The sequence below is a fragment of the Dipodomys merriami genome, unplaced genomic scaffold, assembly GCF_024711535.1.
Source record: "Dipodomys merriami isolate MVZ:Mamm:240054 unplaced genomic scaffold, mDipMer1.0.p SCAF_1917, whole genome shotgun sequence".
Lineage (NCBI taxonomy): Eukaryota > Metazoa > Chordata > Mammalia > Rodentia > Heteromyidae > Dipodomys > Dipodomys merriami.
The window spans coordinates 7,951-19,601 of NW_027203290.1; the positions used below are offsets into that span (position 1 = coordinate 7,951).

Below are 11,651 nucleotides of genomic sequence, written 5' to 3' on the forward strand. Positions count from 1 at the left end.
CCTTCTCGGCCAGTGAGAAAAAACGACCACCACACCAGGAGTCTTCTCAGATCACGCTTTATTGGAGAGCCTTTCAATTGATGGGAGAGCTTGAGCGCGAGAGAGCGTGCACCCAAACATGGCCGCTTATATAGGGAATAGGAACACGGGTCTTTCTATCATTGGTCATCTACCTTTCACCATCACCAGGTGCCACGGGATTGCCTGGAGACTCTACGTGGCTCGCGCACGCACAAAGCCCAGGACCCACCCTCCCGCCAAGCACTGTCTAATATGGACCTCAAAGCTGCAAGGGAGTGGGCAGCACCTTGTAATGGCGTTCGCCCCGACTCCTTGCAGTTCCCCCTTTTTGTTTTTGGCAACAGGTAAGAGTAGAGGTTGGGCCTCTGTCTAAAACATTAGGACCTTGCACTGGCCTTCACCTGAGGGGCGCGCCTTCCCCAGTGATGACCAGACCCGTCCGATGCCTTTTTTGCAGAGGTGGGATCTTGGGCATCAACCCACTTGCAACCCAGCATGCTCTTCTTGAGGAGATGGTCCTCCTCAAGTGCAGTGCACTTGCCTCGCATCCTGTCCCAAATTGCAAGTTGCATACCTGTCCCAGTGCAATGGGATTCCCTGATCCCTCGGGGTGCTAAGGCTATGCAGAATGGTAAGGCTTAATTGCCTCTCAGGGCCAACAGCCAGATCTGGGGTGAGGATCCACTCTCCAAAGCGGCTAATGCTTGCGAGATAACAACCTTGTCACTTCTGGTTTGGGCTCGAAGGCGACAGACCAACCATAGGCAGACCACGCATCCTCCCAGGCAGCAGGCTAAAAACATCCCGACTCCCACCCGCTCTTTGAAAAAGGACACCGCAGAGGCCCAGTCAGTAAATTGTAACAGCCCACAGCATCATTGGTTTAAGATCAGCTGCATCAGGAGACGAGTGGATGGCATCTTCAAGAGGGGGTTCTTCTGCAGTCTCCACCGGCCTGGTCAGTCTCGTTGGCACCCAGTGAGGTACTTCTTGACTCTGTGGAAAAACACAAACAGCTCCCCTGGATCTCGTTATTACCGGATCCGGTCCATACCATTTATTATTAATAACATCCTTCCACATAACCATGTCTTTAGTATCCATGGGGTCTCTTGTCATATGCCGATCTGCAGCAGGCTGATAGTTGTCATTTAGAATTAAAAAATTAAGGGTAAAGAGCGAAAGAGAAAGTCTTTCCCTGGGGGACGCTGACTCAGCAATTCCCCCTTTTTGTTTTTGAAGCATTTCTTTTATGCTTTTATTAGCTCTTTCCACTGTACCTTGTCCTTGAGGATTGTAGGGCAATCCGGTGGTGTGGGCAACCTGCATTTGTGTGCAAAAGGCGCGAAAACCATGGGAAGTATAAGCAGGGCCATTATCCGTCTTAAGTCTAAGGGGCTTTCCCCAAGCTGCCCAAGCTTCTAAGCAGTGTATTTTGACATGAGACACCTTTTCTCCTGCCAAAGGTGTGGCATGAATGACACCAGAAAAGGTGTCCACAGACACATGTAAATATTTTAACTTACCAAATTCTGTCAGATGAGTAACATCCATTTGCCATAGGGCGTTTGGTCTCAACCCCCTGGGGTTTACCCCCACATGGGGAGGATGAAGAAAGGTAACACAGGATTTACAGGCTTTAACAATATCTCTTGCCACATGCCTGGACAAATTATATCTTTTCCTAAGGGTATTAGCAGGTACATGATACAATCTATGAAAGTCTTTTGCCAATTTTACAGGATCAGCAGCGACCAGAGCCACAGCCCGAGTTGCCTGGTCCACCAAATCATTACACCTTGCCATCGGGCCCGGCAACATAGAGTGGGCACGAATATGTCCAATATAGAAAGAGTGTTTTCTGTTTAAGATAAGGGACTGAATCTGTAACAAAACATTAGAAATTGTACTGGCCTGCTTAATTGAAGCAGCAACTTTAAGAGAAGCAACGGCATTTACAACATATAATGAATCAGAAAATAAATTAAAAGGTTGATCAAATCTTTTAAAAACTTCAAGCACAATTACACATTCAACAGCCTGTGGGGCATTCAGCCGAAAATTAAAGACCACCGGCTATTTGTGTCCTTGAACAAAAAAGGCACCTTGTCCAGATTTTGATCCATCCGTAAAGATGGTCAGAGCATCAACCAAGGGCTCCTTTGAAGTAACAACAGGAAAATACACTAAATTTTTGTTAATTATGGCAAGTAGAGGATGCTTAGGATAATGGTTATCAATTACATTGGGAAACGAGCAAACAAGAATTGCCCACATATCCACTGTGGCTGCTAAAATTTCAACTTGCTCACGGGTGTATGGAATAATTAATTTATCTGGAAATTTTGCAAAGTGCATCAAACAATACTTTATACCCAAAATTGCCTGCTTAGCCACTAATTCAGGAAAATATTGAACAGTTTTTGCTCCCACAGAATTGCTGTGGAGCCACCATAAGGGGCCATTTTGCCAAAGAACCCCCGTGGGATAATTTTTTGTTTTTAATATACATAAATCGATAGGTAATTTTAAATCAACCCGTGAAAGTTGAGCCCTAGACAAAGCTGCCTCAACCTTTTGTAGGGAATTTAGTGCTAAAGGTGTTAGGGATCTAGAGGAGGTGACTTCAGGGTCGCCCTCCAAAATGGCAAATAAAGGTAACAACTCTGACCGAGGGAGATTAAGAAACCCCCTTATCCAATTAATATCTCCTGCCAATTGCTGAAAATCATTAAGTGTTTTGAGATGACCAGTTCGAATGGAAAGTTTTTGTGGTTTAAACTCAGTAGGAGAAACAATGGTTCCCAGAAATTGAACAACACTAGTCTGTTGAAACTTCTCAGGGGCAATAATCAGTCCTTTATCAGCTAAGGTCTCCGTTATCCGCTCAAACACTTTATGAAGAGTCTCTACCGAGGGAGCAGCCAACAAGATATCATCCATATAATGGACAATCCATACTTTTGGAAATTTTTTCCTGACAGGGGTTAATGCAGCCCCTATGAACAATTGACAAATTGTTGGGCTATTAGCCATCCCTTGGGGGAGAACTTTCCACTGATAGCGAGCATGCGGGGTTTCATGATTAACAGAGGGCAAAGTAAAGGCAAAGCGCTCCCTATCCTTTTCATAAAGAGGTATGGAAAAAAAGCAATCCTTAATATCTAAAGCTAAAACAGGCCACTCTCGAGGTAACACAGAGAGCAATGGAAGTCCCCTTTGGATGGGTCCCATAATTTGCATCTGGGCATTTACTGCTCTAAGGTCATGTAATAATCTCCATTTTCCGGAGGCCTTTCTAATCACAAAATTGGGGTATTCCAAGATGACACTGAAAGCTCAACATGCCCCAGCTGCAGCTGTTCCTGGACAAGAGTTTGAGCCACTTCCAATTTTTCTCGAGAGAGGGGCCACTGAGGAACCCACACCGCCTTTTGTGTTAACCAAGGTATGGGTATCCCACCTTCAGTGGAAGCTTTGTTTTCAGAGGCCCCTAAGAAAAACCCAAACCCTTCCTGTCCTGTTTAGGAAGTGGCTCTATCGGCTCCTTGCGTCCTTGGAGACGCCGACCAAGCCCCAAGGCTGGCACAAATCCTTGCTGTTTCATCATATTCTGACTGGCCTCAGAATAATCATTAGTTAAAGTTAGCTTTAGCTGTTGCTGCACATCTCTTCCCCAAAGATTGACAGGGACGTCTACCACAAATGGCTGCATTTTTCCAACTTGGCCTTCGTCTGTTCTCCAAGTCAATTCTTTTGCACTTAACTGTGGGGCATCGGCATAGCCCAGCCCTTGTAAGGTCTGGGAGGATTTCTGAGTTGGCCATTGCTTTGGCCACTCCCCTCTTTGGATGATGCTTCGATCTGCCCCTGTATCCACCAGTCCCTCAAATCTTCTCCCTTCCACTTGGAGAGTTAGCATGGGTCTTTGGTCTAAAGTTATGGACAGGCATGTAAGGTCGACTCCAGTGGAGCCTAGCCCTTTATCTTCTCTCTCTATCTCCTTAGCAGGGAAGTTGCCATGAAGAGAAGGCAAAAGCAGGAGCTGTGCGATTCTATCCCCGGGAGAAATGGACACCACTCCATGGGGGACATGGCAGAGGACTATCCCCGTATAGTCAGGGTCAATCACTCCCGGGAAAATTATTAATCCTCTCATTGTGGAGGAGGAGCGTCCTAAAACTATTCCTACAGTGCCTTCATCTAGGGGTCCTCTCATGTCTGTCTCCACAATCTGTACACCCATCTGCTGTGTTAATACCCGTCCGGAGGTGGCACAGAGGTCCAACCCTGCGGAGCCTGAGGTTGTTCTCTTTGGCTGGGAGGTTGTTGCGGGTGCTGTCCGGGACCCAGAGTCTGAAATGCCCCATAAATTTTCGGGCCCTGGGGACGAGGACCCTCCTTCCCGTTTTTTGGCTCTGGTTCAGAATCAGTGTTTTGAGTAATTTGGGGGATAAAATGTCCATTGATGTCTCTAACTGACCTGCACTCGTTGACCCAATGCTTTCCCTTTTTACAACGAGGACACACTGCTGGAGTCCTTGGCTGCATGGGTATGTTTTGCGCAGGACCACCATTTTGTGGGCACTGTTGTCTAAAATGTCCCAACTGACCACACCGGAAACACCCTTTCCCTTTACTATCTTTTGTGGCCCCGGCAGCCGAAAAGACAGCAGCCGCCAGCCCCGCATTGGTCAGGGGGCCACCTACTTCTCTGCAGGCTTTTAACCAAGTTTCTAGGCTTTGAATTCTTACTGGGGTAATTGCCCTCTGACATTCCTTGGTGCTTTGTTCAAAAATGATTTGCTGTACAAATGGCATGGCTGTTTCCAGATTTCCTAACACCCGCTCGGCTGTCTCTAGCATACGGGCAACAAAATCAGAAAATGGCTCATTAGGGGCCTGCATGATTTTTGTTAGATTGCCAGCCATCTCTCCCTTGTTTGGGAGGGCCCGCCAGGACTTGTAAAAGATCTCGTTTACCTGGCGGTATACTTCAAAGGGATATCCTGTCTGGTCTACCGTGTAGGGTCCCTGCCCGAGAAGCATATCTACAGTCCAGTCCGGGTACCCGTCATGGACATTTTGTCTGTATTGGGCTTGAGCCTTGTCTTGAACAATAGACCGGAAATCGAGGAACTGCCCATGATTGAGACAGGTACGGGCTACCTCAAACCAGTCCGTGGGCGTCATAGCATTGACGGTCAGTCTTCGGAGCAGGGCAGTGGTATAATTAGCCGTCACTCCATAAGTCTGGACTGCCTCAACTAAATCCTTAAGCTGGAAGTAGGAAACCGGCTCAAAATTTCTTTCATTAGTAATTGGATTTTCAAAAACTGGAAAAGCGGCTGCTAACTGCGACCAGGTGCTTCCTTTTATAAAGTGACTGTGCACCGTCGGCGGGCACGGCAGGGGGGTCGACGGGTGAGGGCCAGCTCCGTTTCCTCTTCCTGGCTGCTGCGGTACTCCCACCCCTAGGGGGCACCACCCCCCATATCTGTCTGCCTCATACTCAAGACTCAGCCTCTTCTAAGTCTTCACTATCAGCTGGATCGAGCTGCTCTCCCTCCTCCTCTAACATTTCTTCCTCTGAGTCACTCACAAGATCACTGCATTCTTGGTCCCGCCCTTCCACATGTAGGGCTGAGAACCGGTTTGCTTTTAAAGAAGGGCATAGGGGTCTCCTTGAGACCCCCTCTTCCCTAAGACCCTTCTCCTTTTGTGAGGGCTGCAGTCCCTCCTGCTTTAATTCTTTAGGATCCTTTTGTCTTTTTTCCCTTTTTCTTTTAGGTCTATTTTCCTCCCTTTTACTGGATGCTGACTCTGATAGACTATCCTGATGCCATGTTAGTACTTTGCATCCTTCCTGGATTAAATCAAACCCTACCTCCTCGAGGCAAGTGCGCATCATCAAAAAGACAAGCCACAAGGGAAGAAGCAATGCAAGCAAACAATAAATATCTAAATCTACAGTGAACAGCATACCGGGGGATACTTACCGACGTCCCCTCTCCGCGTTTTGAGTTCTGGCTCCTGTTCGGCCTCTCGCGCTGGTCCCGGGTTTTGGCACCACTTGCAGCGAACGCCTTCTCGGCCAGCGAGAAAAAAAGACCACCACACCAGGAGTCTTCTCAGATCACGCTTTATTGGAGAGCCTTTCAATTGATGGGAGAGCTTGAGCGCGAGAGAGCTTGCACCCAAAACATGGCCGCTTATATAGGGAATAGGAACACGGGTCTTTCTATCATTGGTCATCTGCCTTTCACCGTCACCAGGTGCCACGGGATTGGCTGGGGACTCTACGTGGCTCGCGCACGCGCAAAGCCCAGGACCCACCGTCCCGCCAAGCACTGTCTAATATGGACCTCAAAGCTGCAAGGGAGTGGGCGGCGCCTTGTAATGGCGTTCGCCCCGGCTCCCTGCATCTATTGTATATGCTTTAGGATTAAAGGGAAGTCTCCAATAGCCATACACTCTTTCTGCTCTAGCCGTGCCTACAGCTTCTTGTAAATCTCTTACAAACAATTCCTTCTGCTGAAGTGACGTCATGAAACCCCCAATACATTTATATTTCCATATGACTTGTCTAATAGCATCCATAAGAGGGGCTTTTAGGGTAGCACTTAACTCTGGTGAGTTAGTCATGTTCTCAGGACACTCATCAGATGTTGGAGTCGTCAACACTTCCAAGAAAGAGCCTTGAATAAAGGAACGTTGAGCATGAGTAAGTAGAACAAGCAGCAGGAACAGTAAAATATTAATAGGCACTCCTATACAGCAAAGAAAAGAAAAACAGGAACACATCTTTCCCAGGGGCTTGCCAGCCTTTTCAGGAGGTAGGCCTCTTTGAAGCCCAATTCTCAGATCTGAAAGCAGGTTTCCCATGCTAAGCAGACTCCACCGGAGTACGTGTGGCAGTTTTCTTTCTTATTTTCTTGACCAATAAATCAGCAAGACCTCAGTCAGCATTTCTCACATAGGACTTTTCAAATGGGTTGGTTAAATAATGACATGAGCTCCAGTCTTCTGAGGACTCACTCATCTGCTTAGGAATTGATGCAAGCTGTTGGAAAATAGCTCAAAGAAGGATGCCATTTAAAGCCTTATAACGTTATTCTTTACCAGAGTATTCTCCAGCTACTTTGGTTGTTGAGAATGTCTACAAGAGCAAGCATTCTGTGGGAAACAGGGAGACACCTTATGACCATTACTTAATGAGATTTCCAAGTGGCTTGCTATCACTTGTACTGCATTTTGCAAGTCGAATCTGTCAAAACCTATCAGTTTTAAGAGATAAGAGGAGTGGTAAAAATACTTCTAGAGAAAAATGCATCTTCAACATATTTGGTTCCAAGCATTCCATCTAAGGCATATTCATCAAGTAGTGAAACTTTTGTTGGCTGTAACTATGTGTCTTTCTCCAGGTATACATGTGTGTATGTATGTGTGTATTCATGTGTATAGGAGCATACATGTGTACATATATAAGGGCATATACACACATATATGCAAATATAAAAAATATACATACATAATATATGTGCGTATATATCAGCTGTTCAGTGATTTAATCTATAGTTCCTGCACATTGTCATTCACACAAAGTGTACATGATAAACTGCTCTGAGGATCTTTGCTCTATGATGGTTATCCTTTGTACTCACTTTTGCCACTACTTTGTTTTTCATCCCTGTGAACAGGGATGAAAATCTATCCATAGGATAGCTTTATTTTCATTACATGTATTTACTTACTGATAATAAAAGAAATGGGTTATTTATAAAAGAAAAAATATCTTTTAGGTAAAAGGATAAAGTATCTTATCCATCCCCATGATTCCTATGAGATAAAATTTATAATAATAGTAAAAGTGAAAAGGAATTTTTAGATCTGTTGTTTTGCCATTTAGCATTGCAAAGAATAATATCACATCACTGCTATAACTCTTAAAGAATGCCATTGTAACTGATGGTCCCTATCATGTTCTCCCAAAACCAGTGGATCCTGAAAGATAATAGTACACCAGCAGAAATGCTACGTAGCAGACATGGAGCATGAACGAGAAAGCAAGTGAATGAGATAGAGTGAAAGATAGAGAGAAATATCATAATACTGAAAGTGCATAACAGATAAATAAGAGCTGTATGAGAATATTCATACAGCTATTTTTAGATTCTACATGTACATTTGAAGGTATTTAATGTACAATAACCCACCAACATAAAATATAAAGTGCTTTTGATAAAAAACTAAAAATTACTCAAGAAATTATAACTGCAAAAACAATTTTCACAGATGCAATCTCTCAGAGATATTTCATGACTTTGAGAATAATAAAGTGGCTGAAGTTAATATAAATTTAGTAGTATGATAATTCACAAAAATATAAAAAGATATTCATATATTTCAATATATAACCCAAAGATAAAACAAATGTTCTTTAGATGATTTTTTAAAACACAGTTTCTCAGGAACTGGGAAAGTGGCTCAATGGTATAGTGCTTGTCTTGCATGCATGAGGCCCTGAGTTTGATTCCTCTGTACCACATATCAGAAAAAGATGGAAGTGGTGCTGTGACAAAAGTGGTAACGCTAGCCTTGAGCTGAGTAGCTGAGGGACAGCACACATGCTCTAGATTTCAAACCTCATGACCAACAAAAACAGAAACAAAACAAAATACAGTCTCTCATTTTTGTAGCCTCAACTCTGTAATACGTCTGCTTCACCCTAGGGCTAAGATTTTAGGTGTGGACATTTATCAACACTCCTGATTCAGATTCTACTTGATAAAATTTTTAATCAATATTTTGTTCTTAAATTTGCTATTTGTAAACTCACATGCACCTATAAAAATGGTTGACCATCCCAGTAACTTTCTCAAAGTACCTCCAAAAGACAATTTACAAAACTTTGTATTATATTACTACAAGGAAAACAATGCTACAAATAAATAAAAACAACAATTAAATATTCATGATTAATAAAATGAAAAATAAATCAGTTACGTGTTTCCAGTATTTGAAGTGTACTACATATTAGATTTTACTATATTCTCATATTCCTGTACATTTAAAACTGGCTAAGATTATGATGTTCAACAAGAGTTTTATAGGCTATGAGTAGTCTTTAAAGTTACCCACTAAGATGACTATTTATGGCTCATCTCGTCATTTGTATATGGCTTATATCTTCACTTGTTGCTCGCTAACATATAAAGTAAGGAAGCTCTAAATTGTAGTTAACAAATTCTTAACTCTTTACTCTGCTTCTTTAAACAAAGACTTTGCAACTTCTCATTAGTAAAGTTTCTATAAATTCTGAAATATAAATACTTAGTAATATATGTCTGCTACCATAAATCTTAACTACTTCATGGAAAATTTTTATGACCTGCCAAACAGTCCCTATTTTGGCATATTTAAGCAAATTCCCAAAATTAAACCCATTTAAAGCATTAGAACTTTAACAACCTTAACCCTTGCTGCAATGTTCATTATGACAGGTGCCTTGTAGAGAATAATTGAACTCCTCCTTCTACACATCTCTTGAACCACAAATATTTGGAATTACTTTGTTTTTGACATATCAATTTTGAGTTTCTTCTTAAATATGTGCTTATGTAAGAAATAAATATTTCATGACCATTCTTTTGCATTTACTTTTTGTTGAAGTGTCTAATTTAAGAAAATCAATTACACTTTATATATAAAAAAAAGTTCTGTGCTCAATTTGGCAGCACATACCCTAAACCTGGAATGATACAGAGATGATGAGCATAGCTCCTTCGAAGGATGACACACAAATTCCTGAAGCGTTCAATATTTTTACAATGACAGACGCTGGAGGGAATGTGGCCAGAAGTAAACACTACTGAATTCTTGGTGAGAGTGTAAACTTGTCAACCCCTTTGAAAAGCAGAACGGAGGTTCTTCAAAAGATTCCACATAGAGATCCTCTATGACGCAGCAATCCTTCTTTTGGGCATTCACCCAAATGATCAGAAACAAGACCATACTAAAACTACAAGCACAACTATGTTTATTGCAGCATTATTTACCATAGGTAAGATATGGAACCAACCCGATGCCCCTCAGTACATGAATGGATCAAGAAAATGTGTGTGTGTGTGTGTGTGTGTGTGTGTGTGTGTGTGTGTGTGTGTAACTGTGACCCCTCTGTACAGTACTTTTACAACTAAAAACATATAAAAATGTTCTGAGATGGAAGAGTTTATTCCCCCAATTTTATCCATATAATATTGTTAACAAAGCAGATTTTTAAATACTACGTAGAATGTGATATGTATTACAGAAACCATTACATGTAATGAGCAACCAGAAATAATGTTATCAATTGAATATGCACTGCTTCCAAGGAAGCCAGATGGATAATTTCTCATGCTCTAAATCAAACTGGTGATCTTATGTCTTGATAGTGTAAAAATATCAGGGACAGAATAATGAAGGAATTACAACTGAGGTGAAATCCATATGAAAATATACAAACCTGATAAAACATATAAGTATCTGAGCAGTATATTGTGTTTTAAATCATTTACGCTACATTGTAAAGATAATGAAGACCTATTAGAATGAATTAACTTTTTGATATCCTATCGTAGCTCCTTAGAAGGATGAACTCTTTCCTCATTCTTGTAGAGGCTTCATCAGATGAGAGGAACTGTATTTTTTTGTTTGCTTCCTTCCATTTATTCTTCACTCTGAAATATGAGCTACATGATACTGAAATACACCAAGGAAAATTAAACACACAGGCTTTGGAAATATCAATCAATGTAAAATAAATAAAATACGTATAACCTTGTAAAAGGTCTAAATAAATTAATTTATATAATCTCAAGTGTAAACAGAAAATGATTTAAGCAATGTCACGTAATTGAAAAATGATAATTTTTAGGAGATACTTAATTTTTTCTTTTCTACTACATTGAATTAATTATTGATTTTGTATAGAGAGATTAAAGATGAGATTAACAAGAAACTTGCTTAAAACTGGGCACAAATTCTGAATAGACATGTATTCCAAAATCCATGAAAATCGCCAGTGGGTTTACAAAGTTGTGTTTAATGCTACTTCTATGCTGGCTTAAGCTTTGGGAACAGAAGTCATTAGAGAAATGCAATTCAAAATTACTATGATACTCCTTCATAACTATTACAACTCTTATTTTAAAAAAATCAAAGGAACCAGTTGTGGTGGGACTCAATTTGTCCTAGAAACCCTCTAAGGAGAGAGCAAGATGAGGCATTGGCTTAAGTGAGCTGCTCAATGTCTGCCATCCCCAAAAGAAAAACATTGGAGTGAAGCTCAAGACCATAATGTCTTTGGGCTTGGGTCCTTCCCTTGACGATAGCATCTGCAAGTTGATCTGCCTGAGATTATACCTGAGGTGTGCCCCCAGGGGAGTGTGAACCCACTCTAATGGGTCCCCCCTTTGAATTAAAACTGCAGAAATCAATGTAACACCTCCAAACCACCAAAGGGAAATGGGCTCAAAAATAGAATTCCTCTTCAGGAAAACTTCATCCAGGGCTTTTTGGAACTGCAAAAATATTGCCCAATGGCTGTCTGTAATTGTAATAACTTCTTGGTGCATCCTGCCTTTTAG

At 41.9% G+C, this 11,651-nt stretch overlaps 1 non-coding gene across 1 annotated transcript; it reads left to right on the forward strand.

Moving 5' to 3' along the window:
- Positions 1–9,742: 9,742 nt before the first annotated feature.
- On the forward strand, positions 9,743–9,848 carry LOC138831309 (U6 spliceosomal RNA). The gene has a single exon (XR_011373232.1). It is a non-coding gene; the product is annotated as a U6 spliceosomal RNA (small nuclear RNA).
- Positions 9,849–11,651: the final 1,803 nt, after the last annotated feature.